The following is an 18,246-nucleotide window of genomic DNA, read 5'->3' as shown; positions in this document are numbered from 1 at the left end:
GCATATGTTTCACTTAGAGGCTCAGTGAGTGAACCCCTCCTCTAACTCCCTGCTGTCACATGGGAGAAGAGAAGGCCCCGCCCCCTCAGGGACGCTGTGTTAAAGGGACTTAGAACAGAGTGTCGCTGCAGGAGTTCGACACATAACAACCTTTGAGTGGCATATAGTCACTCGAAATTTATCGCAGATAAAAAGTTACCCCGACACTGCAAGGTAGAGATGCACCGATGCTTCTGTTCAACATCAGGATCGGCTGATATCTTCAGAGACGTGTTTTTTTCTTTGTCGGGCAGAGGAAGTCACCTGTTGGACAAACTCTGACTTGTTGTCATTGTCAAACATGAGCGAAAATGTTGCATTGTGGGAGTCTAAATTCCCAAAAGAAGTCATGAAACAAACATCAGATCCTGACTCATTACTCTCAGACTCTGCATGCACAGCGGTCAGTTCTGTGACCACTGAAGGTGATATCAGACACACTTTTGTTGGTCGTGGAAAAAGAGAAAACTGCTGTTTTTTAAAGTTTCAGAATGACGTGTTGCAGGTCACATGATTTGCATTGCACGTCCTGCGCAAATCACGATGAAACAATCTATCGAGGGAGCGCCGATAGCCTAGCAGTTATGTCATACGCCCCATGAACAGAGGCTATAGTCCTCGTTGCAGCAGCTGTGGGTTCAAATCCAACCTCGGCCCTTTGCTGCATGTCATCCCCATCTCTCTCCTCCCAACGCTTCCTCTCTCTCTTCAGCTGTCCTCTCCAATAAACGAAATAAAAGCCCAAACAATATCTTTAAAAAACCCAAAACAATCAATCGTTCAGCCTTAGTTTGCATCATGGTTCCTGCAGGAACAGAGAGCTTTTCAGTTCTCTTTGTAATGTCAACACAACCCAGAGAGATTTCTGAAGGGTCTGAAATTATTATTACTCTCTACTTTCTTCTTTTCCTTCACGTTCACTCTTCATATCAGCTCTCTTCAAACTGTTATTATGAGCTGTCTCTGACATTTACAGAGAGATAGTGATCAGAACGCCTTGTTACTGTCATGTGGATTAAGAAAACAGAAAGACAACTCTGAAGTTGTTCTGCAGAGCGTAGACATCAGTGGGCTCTTTAAAAAAAAAAAAACCTGGATTGTAGAGTTTAGCAGTAAGCCCGGCTGCTCCTCTCGAGCCAAAACATAGAATGATTGATGCAGAGGAGCTGAATGTGTGACCAGCCGGCCTGTCAATCACAGAGCTTTCTCCCTCACAGCCAGCTAAATTAATAAAGGAACAATAGAAGGTAGTTAGGAGGATGATTTACATTTACAGTGTATGGGACATACTTTTTCCCTTCATGACATCACAAAGGGCAGTAGCCCCTCCCCCAGGTGGGTGACACTCCCACAGCTAGGTGTTTGTTCTGCTCTCTGAGTCTGCCTTCTCACTGTAAACAATAGGACATGGAGCGAGAAAGACCGAGTACACCCAAGCCCTTCCAGAGAGGGGGCGTGGTCAGACACAGCTCATTTACATTTAAAGGTACAGACACAGAAACAGCATAAGTTGACAGAGACGAGCATCAAAAGTGGCTTTGCGACAAAACAAACCAGGATAAAGTGATAGTTTTTGTAACAAAGAACTTTAATCTGCTCAATTTATCTACGCACGCGCCCAGACACAAACAAAACGACTACACCTCACGTGTTGAAAAGCAGCTGTACATTAACATTCATTAAACGAAGCCATGAGAACGAAGCTTCAGTTTTGAGGAGCAAGGCACCGCAACCAGTGCATTTACAATTTATTCTCTCTCTCTCTCTCTCTCTCTCTCTCTCTCTCTCTCTCCAGAGGGAAGTTTTCTCCAAAAGGGAGTTTTGTTTTGTTGCTCTTTTAATGACATCAGACAATATAACAACTGATCTGTACATTGAACTAAACATTGGGACATTTCTTTTTATTACAGTTATCCACAAAGTGTGCAGCTTTTGTCACTGCAGTGTATCTTTCTGTGCTTCTGGAAGAACGTTTCCAGAGAGTCTTGGCATGGGAAGTCAGAAACGTCTGGCGCTACTCGCAAACACTGATGTCCACAGGTCCTGTGTGTGTGTGTGTGTGTGTGTGTGTGTGTGTGTGTGTGTGTGTGTGTGTGTGTGTGTGTGTGTGTGTGTGTGTGTGTGTGTGTGTGTGTGTGTGTGTGTGTGTGTGTGTATTCCAGGCCTATGTGTGTGAGAAGCATGTCTCTCAGTAACAGAGTGTAAACCATTGGTCACTTGTTGTCTTTAATTGAAGAGACGTTCAAACCAGCACCACAGCTTTATTTACCGTCCCACACTCTGCCACTCTCTGTTTCTGTTTCCTGTCCGCCTCTCCGTTACTGAACTCTCGTATGAAAAGTGTAAATGCCCCTGAAATAATCATCAAGAAAAAGATCAATATAAGAATCTCACAGCTTGACGAAAAGAAACACTTGAAAGCCAATCAGCTTTCATCTGAAGGCTATTTAAGAGCGGCGGTGGCTTCTGAGTGATTTTCCAGCTGCTCAGTTTTAGTGAAAGTGAAAGTCCTGGAGGAGAGAGTCTCCATGAAACACTGAGCTCTCTCTCTAAAGCTGGCACAGCAATTATTCTCTGTTAAATGAGGAGTATGCTCATTTTCTTTTTTCTTGTGCTTACTTTCACAAATATGCATGCGCGGGCATGCACACAGAAAGCGTCTTCTTTTTAAAAGCAGCCGACCGTCTGTGTCCTTGTGTGCTCCGTTTTTTTCTCTCGCTCTTTCTTCAGGAGAAAGAGAAGAGGCTCAGGGGCAGAGTGAGATCATGGCTGAATCCTGGAGAGAGGAGAGGAGTCGTGGTTTCAGATGTGTAAACCTGTGACAGTAGAACAGTAAAAAAAAGTCAAGGACGCAGACAGTCATGTAGATGAATGTGCAGAGTCCTGACCTGCAGCTACTCGTCCTCGCTTGACTCTGAAAGAGAGCAAATTAAAAAATGGTATAAAGGTTGAAAGTCTCCTCAAGCATCCAGAATAAAAACCTGAATACAAGTTTTAAAGTATTATAAACTCATTTAACTGTTCACATGTTCATGCAGACTGTGAGGGGGCGTGGCCGATCACCTGAAAAACTCTGCAGCTGTCTAAGTTCGACTGTTCACGGTCAGAATCAGATGACGAAACACACATTTACAGTTTGAACATTTGAGATTCAAAGGAGAGAAGAAACAGTTCACTCCATTAAAGGAAGAATCACGGTCACAATGTGAGGCTACGAGCTAACTAAAGAGCGCTGACATCAGCATGCTACCCAACAGTTCAGGACACAGGCGATTGCAGCTCAAGCAAAGGACACTTTTGCACCACTTACTCATTTGTGTGAACGCGATGTGCAGGGGGATTGGAGGCGTGTCTCTGGAGGAGGGCGGAGGCTTCAGTACGGAGGAGGTGTCTCCAAACAGCAGCTTGTTATGGTTTTCATGCTGGTGCTCAAGGGCGACATCTACTGGATCAAAAAGTCCCACAACAAAACTTCTAACTAAGATATGGACAGAAAAATAGTTTGTAATTCAACTTTACAAGCAGACAAACACGCCACACCGTCTAACTTGCAGATGTCAGAGTTGTTCATTTGTAAATTGTGGCCTAAGAATATGCTTTGCTATGCGGATCTAAGTTAGCATTTAGCATACACATTCAACGTTAGCTGAGATGCTCGTGGGTTGGGTCTCAGAGGTGCTGGACAAACTGGAACGGTGACATGAAACATTTCAGCAGCTTCCCTGTGCAGTGATAGTTCTGATCTGTGCTGTGTTAGCTAATGCTTGATTAACCCACAGCCTGATGTTTTTACTGGAAAGAGTGTAGTTCTATGATGCTCAACACCCCAAATCTAGAGATGCAATGATCCCATCCTGGTAACGCATCGGTCTGAAAGCGATTCCGATCAAAGCCCGGGTTTTGGTGAAAATGGGCCGACCTATGAGGACGATCTATATGCAACTCGGACTCAAGGTTGCACCATGGTGTACGCACAGCCAGTGCACTCTGCTCCTGCAGGCTGTCTCTGCATCTACATTTGACAACCACTGAGTCTGAAAGTCTGTCCCTCCATTTACTTTCCCTTCCTCATCTTTCTGCTTCTCGCCGCTTTACAGGAGAGCGCCTAAACTTTCCTCCACCCGCTTTAAGAAAGCATTATTCTCTCTACATCCTCCCTCTCTGCCCTCCACTTCCTCTCCTCAGCGGGGAAGTCTGTCCTCTCTCTGATTGTCCCGCTCAGCACAGAGAGCACAGAGGGAACGAGGAGGTGATAATGGAGCTGAACGATGGTGATGATGAAATGCTTCACGGATGACAGAAGGACAAAAGTTGCCACTTTGCTAAGGAACAGTTTTAGTGTAACGGCTGGGGCAGTGTGACTCTCTTCTGAAGTGACCTGCAGCTCCTCTGTGGTGCAGTTTTGTTTCTCCTCTCACCAGCCCGATTCGGACTTACGTTTCAAAGTGCGAAACTGCTCTGCACTTCTTCAGAGGTCGCTGCAGAGGCGTTTCAGAGGAGCGATGGTTTTAAGGGAGTGCAGCGCTTTGTGTGTGTGTGTGTGCATGACTGTCTTTTTGTATGTGGAGCTCTCACTGTGCCGTGCTTAAACAACGCTGGAACGCAATGTGACTTCACAGACTGGGACACCAATATGACGCCGTCGCTGAATCAATATGAATGTACAAAGAGGTGATGACGGCTGAGCTTAGTTATGACTCTTTTGCAAAAACAGTCTGAAAAGGACGACTTGTCCGTCCCTCTTCACTCTGCTCGACCCCTCTCTCTCTCTCTCTTTCTCTGAGGGAAACCGTCATGGCAGCCTTTGTTTGTGAGGAAGACTAGCTTCAACTAGTCTCTTATCTAAGGCTGTTTTCACTTTTGCCCTTTGGTTTGCAAATCATACATGAATCGTTCCTGAGACCACGTCTTTCAAGTGGACTCTGGTTCAAACCCGAGTACGGTACGTTTGTGTTCACAGTAATCAAAGGAACTGGACTTTGGGGTCAAGTGTACTCGGATCTGGGCCCGGGTCCTGGTGTGACATCACCCTTAAAAGCATGATTTTAAAACCAAGAACATTGTCAAAGCTGTCGAGTTTCTTGTGAGGACCGAAGTCTTGATTTATCAGACAGAGACGAAGAAGAAAAACTGTTATCAGCTGTCATGTTGTGCAGCGTGTGTGTGTGTGTGTTGTTAGTTATTGTTGATTAAAGCAGTAGGTGGTAGATTAACGGAAATTGTTCTCTGATGAATTTCCCCGTGTGTCTTTGTGCTTGTCACTTAAAAGCTCAGACGCTGTTTCTTTTGTTTGCAGAGGAGGAAACTTTAACAAGGTAACCGAGCGCTTCCTTTGACAAGTGTGTGTGTCTGTGTGTGTGTGCGCGTGTGTGTGTGTCTGTGTGTGTGTAAAGTAACCCTCACTCTCTTTCCAACCCCTCAGACTCGTTGCGTTCCTCAGTTTATGAGTTTATTAAGCACAAAGGACTCACGCTGAAGTGGAGCTGGAAGAGAAGAGGGATGAAAACACAAACTGTGACTGCTTCAGAATCATTACATTTACATTCAGTAATACTATAATCATCCAGGCTTTATGAGTTACCTCCATTACAGGGTTGTCTCCTCCTCGTGTGTGTGTGTGTGTGGCGGCGTTGCTGTGAGATGTATTTAGCGTTTAATAACAGCTGTTTTTATTGCTATTGTTCTCTCGTCGGCGTGACACTCGGGGGCCGACGTGCTGCACGGCTGCTGATCAATCAGGATATGTCCTACTAATTAAAAAGTCCTCATTGAAGCGCTTATTAAAAATGGATTACAATATATCATTATTTTCCCCGGTGGTTGTCATGCCGATGTGGCGTTGTCTCCAGGGTATTTCACTGCAGTCCTCAGGCTTCAGAGTGCTGTGAGTGTTTTTCATCAGGATGAATACGAAGGCTGGTGAGGGCGCTGATGGCCTAGAGGTTAGGTCACACCCCGTGTTCAGAGGCTGCAAGTCCTCCTAGCGGGCGGCACGGGTTCAAGTCCGACCTTACTGCCAATTTCCACGTAATCTGTGCATGCTCGATCCATCTGACAGCGTGCACACTGCACCGGTAGATCCATTTCTGGAGCGTGAGCGCAGCCATGAGCAGCTGTACACACATCACATGACAACTACAAGATCACAAGAGAACTACAAGATCATAAGAGAACTACAAGATCACACGAGAACTACAAGATCACAGGAGAACTACAAGATCATAAGAGAACTACAAGATCATAAGAGAATTACAAGATCACAGGAGAACTACAAGATCACAAGAGAACTACAAGATCACAGGAGAACTACAAGATCACAAGAGAACTACAAGATCACAGGAGAACTACAAGATCACAAGAGAACTACAAGACCACATGAGAACTACAAGATCACAGGAGAACTACAAGATCACACATGAGAACTACAAGATTACAGGAGAACTACAAGATCACAAGAGAACTACAAGATCACAGGAGAACTACAAGATCACACATGAGAACTACAAGATTACAGGAGAACTACAAGACCACATGAGAACTACAAGATCACAGGAGAACTACAAGATCACAAGAGAACTACAAGATCACAAGAGAACTACAAGACCTCAGGAGAACTACAAGATCACATGAGAACTACAAGATCACAGGAGAACTACAAGATCACAGGAGAACTACAAGATCACAAGAGAACTAAAGATCACAAGAGAACTACAAGACCACATGAGAACTACAAGATCACAAGAGAACTACAAGATCACAAGAGAACTACAAGATCACAAGAGAACTACAAGACCTCAGGAGAACTACAAGATCACAAGAGAACTACAAGACCTCAGGAGAACTACAAGATCACACATGAGAACTACAAGATCACAAGAGAACTACAATATCACATGAGAACTACAAGACCTCAGGAGAACTACAAGATCACACATGAGAACTACAAGATCACAAGAGAACTACAAGATCACATGAGAACTACAAGATCATGGGAGAACTACAAGATCATGGGAGAACTACAAGACCTCAGGAGAACTACAAGATCACGTGGGAATAAAGAGAACAACGTGCAAACAACATGTTGCTTAATCTTTCTGAGGATGATTTGTTTTTTATTTGGTGCCTGTTTTGTTGTTATGTTGATAAAGTGATGGAATATAAGATCGTGAGTCCGTATATTGTTTTTTATTTTGAAATGGACCGGATCTGTGCGTTTCCTTGTCTGACTTCCTGTCCCGGTCTCTCTATTCTGTCCAGCTTGCTTGCAGCGTACTCCATCGAAAATAGACTCACAGCGTATTTGAAACGGATCTGAGCATAGTGGCGCTGCTGGCACGCTCCAGAGACAGACCGCGGCGTGTCTCTGGATGGAAACACGATTGCCTAGAGTGGAGTATGTGGACATTGGCAGTTAGACTCCTTTCCCACCTGTTATTTCCCTCTCTCTCTCTCTCTCTCTCTCTCTCTCTCTCTCTATCTCTCTCTCTCTCTCTATCTCTCTCTCTTTCTCTCTCTATCTCTATCCTCGATGTCCTACTGTATCCATTGTCCTATCAAAATGAAAGCATAAAAGCCCAGTTAAATAAATCTTAACAAATTAAAATTAAAATTAAAAAGTGAAGTCATCGTGGACATTTGGATGTTTTGTATGATGTTAAAAGATCATCGGTGAATTGGTGAATTGGTTAATCGTTGTCTTTAATCATGTGGAATATGAGTCAGACTTGTAGTGTGTTGTAAAAAGGACGGGACAGCCATGCTGCTTTATGACACACTCAGTCTTTAGTGGTCCAGCTTCCTTTGAATCCTCTCAAACCCTCGGTGTGTTTTGTGTGGGGTGGAGCAGCACGTTCTGGACCTGACCGCGGTGATTTTAAAGTGCTCATTAAACGTCCTTTTACATCCGTCGGTTCAACTTTCACTTCTCCATAGAAACAACAGAACAACGCCGTGTCCCGGAATGACCCGGGAAGTCCTGGAAACTCTTCAAAAAAAACTGGAGATAATCACCTCCTCCGCCCTCCTCCTCTGTTGCTAGGTGATGAATGTTGAACCCCTTCCTCTTCTGTTGGGAGGGTTAAAAGGTTGCCGTGGTAACCTTTAGACAACAACAACAACACAACCTTTCAAGGATGTAAAACGCCTGGAGGTAATACTTGAAGGCACATTTTCCTTCTCTGTCATTTCCTTTCAGTCACAGGATTATAATTAATGCTAATTAATCACCCAGTGTCTAAAAACAAATATGCATAAACTCAGTAATAAGAGGGCTTTGATTGGACGGTTTAAAGCACTTTGTTTTGACAACATACAGATTGGAAAAAGGCGAGAAGCCTCAAAATAAAGAGTCACCCTTGATAAGATATGATCTCCTGTGAGAGAGAGAAAGAGAGAGCGAGAGGGGATTCAAACTTTGGCCGCCCGCTCTCAAGGACTTAAGCCAGCGTCCTGAAATGTCAATATTTGATGAAAAATTGGACGTCAGTTGAATTTCAATTGAATTCTTTCGACTGCTTCAACTTCTCAAAGCGCCTTCAACCTCAACCTCAAAAGAGCATTTGGGATAGTATGCAGGAAGGAGTTCTCCTTTGTATTCCTCACGTTCCTGTTGTCCACACTTCCTCGCCGCTGAGGTGGAGGTCGGAGCAGGCCGTGCATGAATGAGGACGGCGGTGGTTGTGAGGAGGACACAGTCCGATGGTGGTGGCTGGGATGACAGTTTTCTCAAATACCGAAGCAGCGCACTACCTGAGCTGTGTCCCCCCCCCAAGGGGACGTTCATCGGGTGAGATGTGTCTCTGACGTCTCTGCGCTTTCACATTTCTCCAGGTTTATTGAAATCAGTGTTTCCCCTACCATTATATTGGGGGGGGGTTTGTTTTTTTTAAGATTTATTTTGGGGCTTTTTGTGCCTTTATTGTAGGGATAGGATAGTGGATAGAGTCGAAAATCAGGGAAAGAAGTCATGTAAGGATACCTTTCCGATAGAAAAGGACAGCTGTCATTAAAAGTAACACATGAACACCAAGACTCCTTCAAGTGTTTGTGTCGTTGTGTCGCCGTGTCGGCATGTCGGCTTGTCCCCACCCCCCCAATGATGTAAAACTAGGGGAAACACCGGTAATATCTTCATGTGACTCACCTGATTGTGGACACTTTGGGGAAAAGACTGATACCAGCAACCAGGACAAACAGAGTCGACACAGGAACGAGAGCTCGATTGAAAATAAACATTACTTACAGTCGGTTTGTTGTGTTTGAAGACTGTAATATAACGGAGAGTTTCTACCTAAAGGAATGACTCACTGTACGCATACGCTAACAGGACCAGAGTCTGGCAGATCTGGGTCACACTGCTGTACGTTGAAACTCTCTGTTGTCATGCAAACAGATGGCTCAGATATTAACGGCCAGGAAAACACTTTTCATCGTTTCTTTTTAACGAGGTTTTCTGTTGTGAGAGAGAAGATACATCCATCAAAGCTGTTTGACACTTTGACACCCGCCATTGATCCATCATTCATTAACAGACACACACACACACACACACACACACACACACACACACACACACACACACACACACACACACACACACGCATACACACATACACACACATACACACACATACACACACACACACACACACACATACACACACACACGCATACACACACATACACACACACACACACATACACACACACACGCATACACACATACACACACACACACACACGCATACACACACATACATACACACACACACATACACACACATACACACACACACACACACACACACATACACACACACACGCATACACACATACACACACACACGCATACACACACATACACACACACACATAAACACGCACACACACACACACACACACACATATAAACACACACACTTACACACACACACACACAGACACACATATAAACACACACACACACACACACACACACATATAAACACACACACACACACACACATAGTACATCAATCAAACTCACACAGCTTCACACTCCGTCATCACGCTGACACGGACGACGTCGAGCATCACACACATTTTCTCGTGAATGAACAAACCCGCCGCTCATCTGTCATCTTCTGATTGACCTTTACAGACGGCGAACCCCATAAACGTCTTTCCTTCTGCCCTCTCGTTTCTAACACAGAGAATCTCTGAACTCGTAATCAGAGTGGAAATGAAAGCAGTGATGCACAGACATCCTCTTCTTCTTCTACACAAGAAATAGAAACGATATTCAACCTAACACATCATCTTCATCTTTGTCACGTTCTTTGTATGGACGGATCGATGGATGCAAACTTAGAGATGAACTCTGTGCACGCCGCGGTCCGTCAGCGCTGTGGTGTCTTCCTGGACAGTAAATTGAACTGGAAAAAGAATACTGATGCTGTTTTCAAGAAGGCACAGTCAGGACTTCTTAAGGAAGCTGAGATCCTTTGAAATTAACAAGACTCTTCTTTATGTCTTTTACCAGGGAATCTTGGCTAGTGTCCTCTTTTATGCTGTGCTGTGTTGGGGTGGCAGCATCTGTGTGGATGATAAAAACAGGATCAATAAGCTCATTAAAAAAGCTGGCTCTGTGATTGGCATTGGCCCAGACTCGCTTGAGATCATTGTTGATAAGAGAATGAGGACCAAACTTAAAACTGTTTTGATCTTTGAAGGCGATCCTTTACACGGTGTTTTTAACTCCGAAGCTCCTTCAGTGAGCGACTAGTGATGCCACAATGTTCCACTGAACGGCTCAGGTGGTCCTTTGTTCCTGCAGCAGTCCGGTATTTTAATGAACATTTTTAGTTGTGTTTCTGACTCATGGCTGTACATGATTATTCAAATGGTTTCAGTGTTGTTTGTTACTTATTTACTTGTTGTGTACTGTGATGTACTGTCAATATTGTTTGTTATGTGTATGAACTGACCTGGTGACAAATGAGTTTCCCCGCTGGGGATCAATAAAGTTTTCTTATCTAATCTAATCTTGCAGTTCTCGTGTGATCTTGTAGTTCTCATGTGATCTTGTAGTTCTCTTATGATCTTGTTGTTCTCATGTGATCTTGTAGTTCTCCTGTGATCTTGTAGTTCTCCCTTGATCTTGTAGTTCTCTTGTGATCTTGTAGTTCTCTTGTGATCTTGTAGTTCTCCTGTGATCTTGTAGTTCTCCCTTGATCTTGTAGTTCTCCTGTGATATTGTAGTTCTCATGTGATCTTGTAGTTCTCTTATGATCTTGTTGTTCTCATGTGATCTTGTAGTTCTCCTGTGATCTTGTAGTTCTCCCTTGATCTTGTAGTTCTCTTGTGATCTTGTAGTTCTCTTGTGATCTTGTAGTTCTCCTGTGATCTTGTAGTTCTCCCTTGATCTTGTAGTTCTCTTATGATCTTGTAGTTCTCTTATGATCTTGTTGTTCTCATGTGATCTTGTAGTTCTCATGTGATCTTGTAGTTCTCTTATGATCTTGTTGTTCTCATGTGATCTTGTAGTTCTCATGTGATCTTGTAGATCTCTTATGATCTTGTAGTTCTCCTGTGATCTTGTAGTTCTCCTGTGATCTTGTAGTTCTCATGTGATCTTGTAGTTCTCATGTGATCTTGTAGTTCTCTTATGATCTTGTTGTTCTCATGTGATCTTGTAGTTCTCATGTGATCTTGTAGTTCTCCTCTGTCCTTGAAAACATCCAGAATAGGTGATTTAAAGTCCCGCCTCTGATTTTGATTTTGGGATGGCATCTGGAGTGGCCAATCAGATTTCAAAGGACACGCCCCTGAACATACCCTTCAGTTTGTTTCTGGCAAAGACATTTATACCAGAGAAAGTCTGACTTCTCTCTCCCTCTTCTTCCTGCTCTGTCCTTGCAAACACACACACACACACACACATGCAAACACACACACACACACACACACACACACACACACACACACTTTCACATCTCATGCAAATTAAAGAAAATGATCGTGTTCCAAAGTGAACTCTGCACACTCTTTGTAGGTACCTAAAGACTTGGAAAGAAACTCTCCAAGAAAGTCTTTTCATCTTTACACCGCTGAATGAGACGGGGGACTGATGTGAAGAAAAGTCAATCCGGGGACGACGAAAATCAGCGCTGTTACAGTGGACACCGCTCTGTGTGTGTGTGTGTGTGTGTGTGTGTGTGTGTGTGTTAAAGTATAGGTGATAAAAGCCAACAAAAGAACCAGTCACATACTCCCTCTCCTCCTCTCTGCGTCTCTCACACAGACACACACACACACACACACACACACACTCTCACTCGTTCACAGCGTTTACTCGTAAAAAGCAGCAGCCCGCAGAAAGTGCCGGCACTCCGAGCCAGCGCGGTCCTTTCAGCTGGGAGAAGCTCTTTTAAGGTGTCTTCCTTTAGAAAGCTTGCAGATGCCACCTGAATGAGGTTAATGAGGACGATGTGTGGAAGTTTGTGGAATGGTGCAATCTGCTGAAAACTGTCCGTCAGTCTGCAGCGTGAATGTCATCAGACCTCACAGTCAGCCTGAGCGGTGAGATTGCATCAGACATGACATGAAAGTCTTAATGGTGACATCTTTTCCTTCCATGAAATAAAATTTAACCCGAAAGAGAGGTGAAAGATTTAAAGAGGACATATTATCCCCCTTTTCCACCTTTTCAAAGAGTCCCCTGTGGTCTAAATGAAACATCTGTGCTGTGCTTTGGTCAAAATATAACATGAATCAAGCACCAGAGGAGGTTTGTGACCCTGTATAAACCAGCTCTCTCAGAACGCTCCGTTTTGGTGTGTGTGTCTCTTTAAATGCAATGAGCCCCTCCTGAGTTTTCCCCGTAGACATCACTCCTCTGTAGCGAGAATAAAAATTGCCGACCTGTGCAAAAGTTTTGTTCTAGGCTGGGGGTGGAGTCCATGGGTGGAGATATCAGGGGGAGGGGAGGGGATTTTTTTTTTTTTTACTAGAATCCCACTGTGACATCACAAGGAGAGCACATTTGAAAAGGAGCATTTCTCTCTGTGTTGTAAGACTTATGCAGACCACAAACAAAGGACTGGATGGGTTTATTTCTCATTCACTCAGGTTACCCAAATATATGTTCAAAAACACTGAAAAAGACAAAGTTTCACTGACAAGTCCAGATGAAACCAGGCTGCATTTAGACGTATTCATGGGCGATCTACAGTGACTTTTAATACGAGTGAGAGAGAGAGCGACGCACTGCTCTGTCTGTGTCTGAGCCGGCCTTTAATCAAATAGTTAAAATGCAAACACTGACAGACTAAACGATCACCATTAACGCCTTGTGCAGTCACATCTCCTCAGGCGTGTTTGTTTGGTGATGTCATCTGAAATGAATTGGCCGTGAATGTATTAGCATGCTAATCAGCTGATAATCATCGCCGTGTGTAACGAGCAGGATTCATTTGAGTTCGTGATCGTCTTCTTCAGCCTCCGGTGAGACGCGGGATTAGGATTCATGCTGCAGACGGAGCAGAGAAAGTTCAGCGTGAGTGAGAGAGGACCGTGTCTCATTAACATGTTTCCTCCGACAATCTCACAGCAGCGCTGATAATCACAGCCTGTTTATCAGAGTGTGTGTTTGTGTGTGTGTGTGTGGTTAATTATTGTGGTGTTATAGAGTGTGGGTATGTTTTTTTAAGGGTGACAGTAAAATTCATTTGTTCCTGCTTCGACTACAAAAACAACTCAAGAAACATTTATATTTTCTTTAAAGGAAGAATGTGTGACTTTCTGTTCCAGTAGATGGCGCCCTTGAGGTCCAGCATGAAACCAAAACAAACTGCTGTTTGGCCACACCTCCTCCATACTGAAGCCTCCGCTCTCCTCCAGAGACACACCTCCAACCACCCTCCACTCACGTTCACATGAAGGAGTTATTAATTAGAATGCACCATAATTAAGCACTTAGCTGCAAGTGGCAGAAAAAACTGTCCTTGGTTCGAGCTGTGTCCTGCGTTGTTGTGTTAGCATGCTAATGTTAGCGCTCTTTAGTTAGCTCGTAGCTTCACGTTGCATGTAAACTGACACAGAATGAGCGTGATCTAAAAACTCTTACTAACATCCAAATAATCAGTGAGTATGTTCTTCTTCTTCTCTCTAGTCCTTGACTAAAACAGCTTTTATACACAAGGGGAGGAGCCGGCCGTCCCGTCCATGTAAACACGACTCTGCAAGGAACTGACACTCTCTTCTCTCACTCAACAGAGCTCATCAGCATGTTTTACAAAGTGGAGGTAAAGGTGCATTATTAATATCCACATCATGAGTGAAATGTTGACCTTTGACCTTTGTCAACACCAGAGTAAAACTTCATTCAGCTCACTGCGAGCCGTTTATCGACGAGCCTCTGAGTGTTGAGATTTGAGTCAACAGCTCAATACAAAGCATCACACTTCAGTTTGTCCACCTTCAAAATAAAAGCACCACACTTCAGTTTGTCCACCTTCAAAATAAAAGCACCACACTTCAGTTTGTCCACCTTCAAAATAAAAGCACCACACTTCAGTTTGTCCACCTTCAAAATAAAAGCATCACACTTCAGTTTGTCCACCTTCAAAATAAAAGCACCACACTTCAGTTTGTCCACCTTCAAAATAAAAGCACCACACTTCTGTTAGTCCACCTTCAAAATAAAAGCACCACACTTCTGTTAGTCCACCTTCAAAATAAAAGCACCACACTTCAGTTTGTCCACCTTCAAATTAAAGGCACCACACTTCAGTTTGTCCACCTTCAAAATAAAAGCACCACACTTCAGTTTGTCAACTTCCAAACCCCCCAGTGAGGTGGTGGTGCGGGCTGAGCGAGGGTGCAGAACTTGTGCAGGTCAGAGCTGGCAATGAAGGAGAGACTGGAGATCTTGGAGCTTAAATAGAGCGCTAATTTAAAGGAGGTGTCGTCAGGTGTGAAGTCAGTGCAGCTCGAGTTGACTGCCTGAACGAACTCGCAGGTGACGCCTCGTTTGTGTTTTAAAAACTAAAAATAATATGCTGTATCTTTTAGCACACACCTGTCACATAATCCACCGTAGTACTGACCGAGGGGTTTTAAATTGGCCACATGCTGATTTAAGAGGGGGCGAGAACATTATAGAAATTACAGAAGGAAGTCCTCCAACGTGGAAAACCTGCATAAAAGCTCCAATAAAACCAGAAGTGATGTGAAAACAATGTTGTCATGAGGAAACAGATCAGTGAATCCGAGGAAAAGAACATCTCTCCGTCTCCCTGAGAGCGGATGGAAATGGAGACCTTTACCTCTTGTTATCAGAAACATGTTCCTCAGCCGTGTCCAGGTGTGTGTGTCGATGGGGGGTGGGGTGTGGGGGTGAGAGTCACAGATGCTGCACACACACCTGGAACATTTCAAACCGCCCTGCAGCTGGAAAATGCCTCACCTGCTCGCTGATGGATTTTATGAGTCTTAAAGCTTCTTCTTTATCAAACCGAACACTTTGGAGTTATTTTCCTGAAAAGTGAAGAATGTTACAGCTCTCCTCGTTAATTTCTGAAGATATTAGATGATCGTGTCGATTGTGATGCAGCCAGTCCGTCAGAAATACCAGTTTATCCAAACAACGGAGCCAGCTGTGAAACCAGGGTTTGTTGACTGAAAGGTGTTGACCAGTCACAACAAGAGAAGAAACCTCCCTTTTTTTTTGATGTCAAACTAAAGGAGACTCAAGGGGTGACCCAAAATCCATCCATCCACCCATCCATTTTCTTCAACTTATCCGAGGTCGGGTCGTGGTGGCAGCAGGTGAAGTAAGTCAGCAGTCTCCTTAGCAACGTTTTCCAGCTCCTCCTGGGGGATTCTGAGGCGATCCAAGGCCAGACGGGATATATAATCCCTCCAGCGAACTCTGGGTCTACTCCCAGCTGGACGTGTGCAGAAAACCACCAAAGGGAGGCGTCCAGGAAGCATTGTAATCAGATGCCGGAACCACCCTGCCCAGACACCGGATCTGACCTGACCCTCTACTAAGGATTTAATTGTCCTGGGAACACATTGGGCTCTCACAGGAGGAGCTGTAAAATGTTGCTTTGAAACGGACGCCTTGATCATCTCATTGAGCCTTTTGCCATTGTGACCTGACGCTGACTAAGCAGAAGAGGAAAAATGACTGAATTTAAAAATGATGAGTCATTGTGCAGTGGCTGACGATGTTGCACTATGCATCTTATGTCCCTCTTTGCACAGGCACAAATCTGCTTGTAGAGTCTTAAACCGAGGAGAGAGTGTGGGGAGGGACATGCGGGGAAAAAGCCACAGGTCTGGCGCCCCCTGTATAGTGTTATTTAATTTTACAATGTTTTATGTCACGGTTGCTGCATTTGATAAAGATGGCATCACAGCAGGCTAAAATATGAATACCTGCAGATCAAAGGGTTAAACCACCTTGCTACTCATGATTTCTGTCAATCATTCAAGCATCTAGTTTCTTTAATACCAATGATGTTTGAGTCAGCACAAAGTGAAGAATAAAGAAAAAGTCCAGAAAATGTCTGAGTGTTTTCAGTTTATTCACTCCAGTCTACGTGAGCAGGCGGTCTCTGCACTCAGAACCACTGACTCACATCCACCTCAGAGAACCCAAATCCCTGAGTGATGTCATCGACACTCTGCAGGAAGTGATGCTGTACACACACACACACTCACACACACACAGTTTTTCACTCTCCTCTAAATGAAATCAGAACAGAATCTCTTTTCTCCTGATAGGATTTAATTTGATTACCATCAGTCTATCTCTTAGCAAACATGATAAAGAATGTTGTTTTTTGTTGGTAAGCCGGTAAATAAAAAGTCTAAATATACCGACACAGTGAAGAAGAGTCCTGTCAGCACATTGAAAAGTCTTTGTTGTTGTTGTTGTTGGAGTTTGAAACAAGTCAAGTACATCTGTCTCCAGAGGCGCGCTAGATTTTGTAGAAGCAGCAAAAACAGTAACAGCTCACAATATGTAACTCTGACCCCTAGTGTTTAAAATGGATACTGCAGTCCAAATTCAAAACATTACACAGAGTTGTCTCCCCCGCCCCCTCCTCTCTAGAGTCGATGCTCACTCAGGTCGCCATGTGGTAGACACTGAAGCTTCAGTGTTTATCCGGCTCTGCATGGGTCTGTAAACCTTTCTGCGTTCTAACCTCTCTCCATTTTTCAAAAGCATCTCCAATATTGATCCTAGTTTGAGCACGTTTCTGCTCGTGGAGCTTATTAGACACATGCAGAGGCTTTTTAGGTCGGGTACAATCACTTCTATCTGAACCACTTCTCTTGCCCGCTTCCATCGCTGCAACACCTGTTGGTTTGACCTGAGAACTTAAAACATTTCCAACTTGGGCGCAGCGCTCGGTGACGTCACCTCGGCACGTCCATTAGGAGGGAAGATCAGATCACAACAAACTGTGTCCCACTTTCCTGAGCTCTGGTTTAGAGACCTACCAGGACATCAGAGAGAGAGCTCTAGTTTGTAGAGTCATGTCCGACAGTTTGTGCGCACCAGGTGTGTTTCAAACAGCAGCAGAAATGTGTGGCATGAAGCGCTGCAGCTCCTGGTCGAGAATAAACTCTCCCACATCCTGACCTGCCCTCAGGATTTCATGAACACACACCCTCTTCTTCTTCTGTTCTCCTTGTCTCCTCTTCAGCAGAAGAAAGATCAGAGTGTTCTACTTAAAAGTGGAACGCCATGTGCACCACACATCTCATCTCTTCAGAACTCTCACTCTTCAAACACCTTGTTTGTTGGTGAAGTTGTTCCAGAAAACCCTTCCCGGCTTCTCCGGTTTTTAAATTTTTTTATATTTATATTTTTTAAAGATTTATTTTTGGGGCTTTTTGTTCCTTTAATGGAGAGATAGGATAGTGGACAGAGTCTGAAATCACAGGGAGAGAGAGTGGGGAAGTAGGAAAGGAGCCACAGGCCGGACTCGAACCCGGGCCGCCCGCTCGGAGGACTACAGCCTCCATACATGGGCCGCGCGCACTCACCACTGCTCCACCAGCGCCCCTTTTCCAGTTTTTCTGACGTAACCACGACGGCACCGTGCACTTTTAAAACAAGTCACATGATGGAGGTCAAATGACTTTTAGCCGTCTTTAAGCTCAAACATCTGCAGGCATGCAAAATGAATGTAAATGAATGAAGTCAATTAT

General features: G+C 44.2%; 1 protein-coding gene across 1 annotated transcript in view; it reads left to right on the top strand.

Moving 5' to 3' along the window:
• The window catches only part of LOC132979130 (SH3 and multiple ankyrin repeat domains protein 2-like), a 240,976-nt gene that overhangs the window by 56,174 nt on the left and 166,556 nt on the right, over positions 1 to 18,246 (top strand). The gene's annotated exons all lie outside the window — the stretch shown is intronic.

The sequence above is a fragment of the Labrus mixtus genome, chromosome 1 (genome assembly GCF_963584025.1).
Source record: "Labrus mixtus chromosome 1, fLabMix1.1, whole genome shotgun sequence".
Taxonomy (NCBI): Eukaryota; Metazoa; Chordata; class Actinopteri; order Labriformes; family Labridae; genus Labrus; species Labrus mixtus.
The sequence above is the reverse complement of the archived record's forward strand: the minus strand, read 5'-3'. Positions and strand labels throughout refer to the sequence as shown.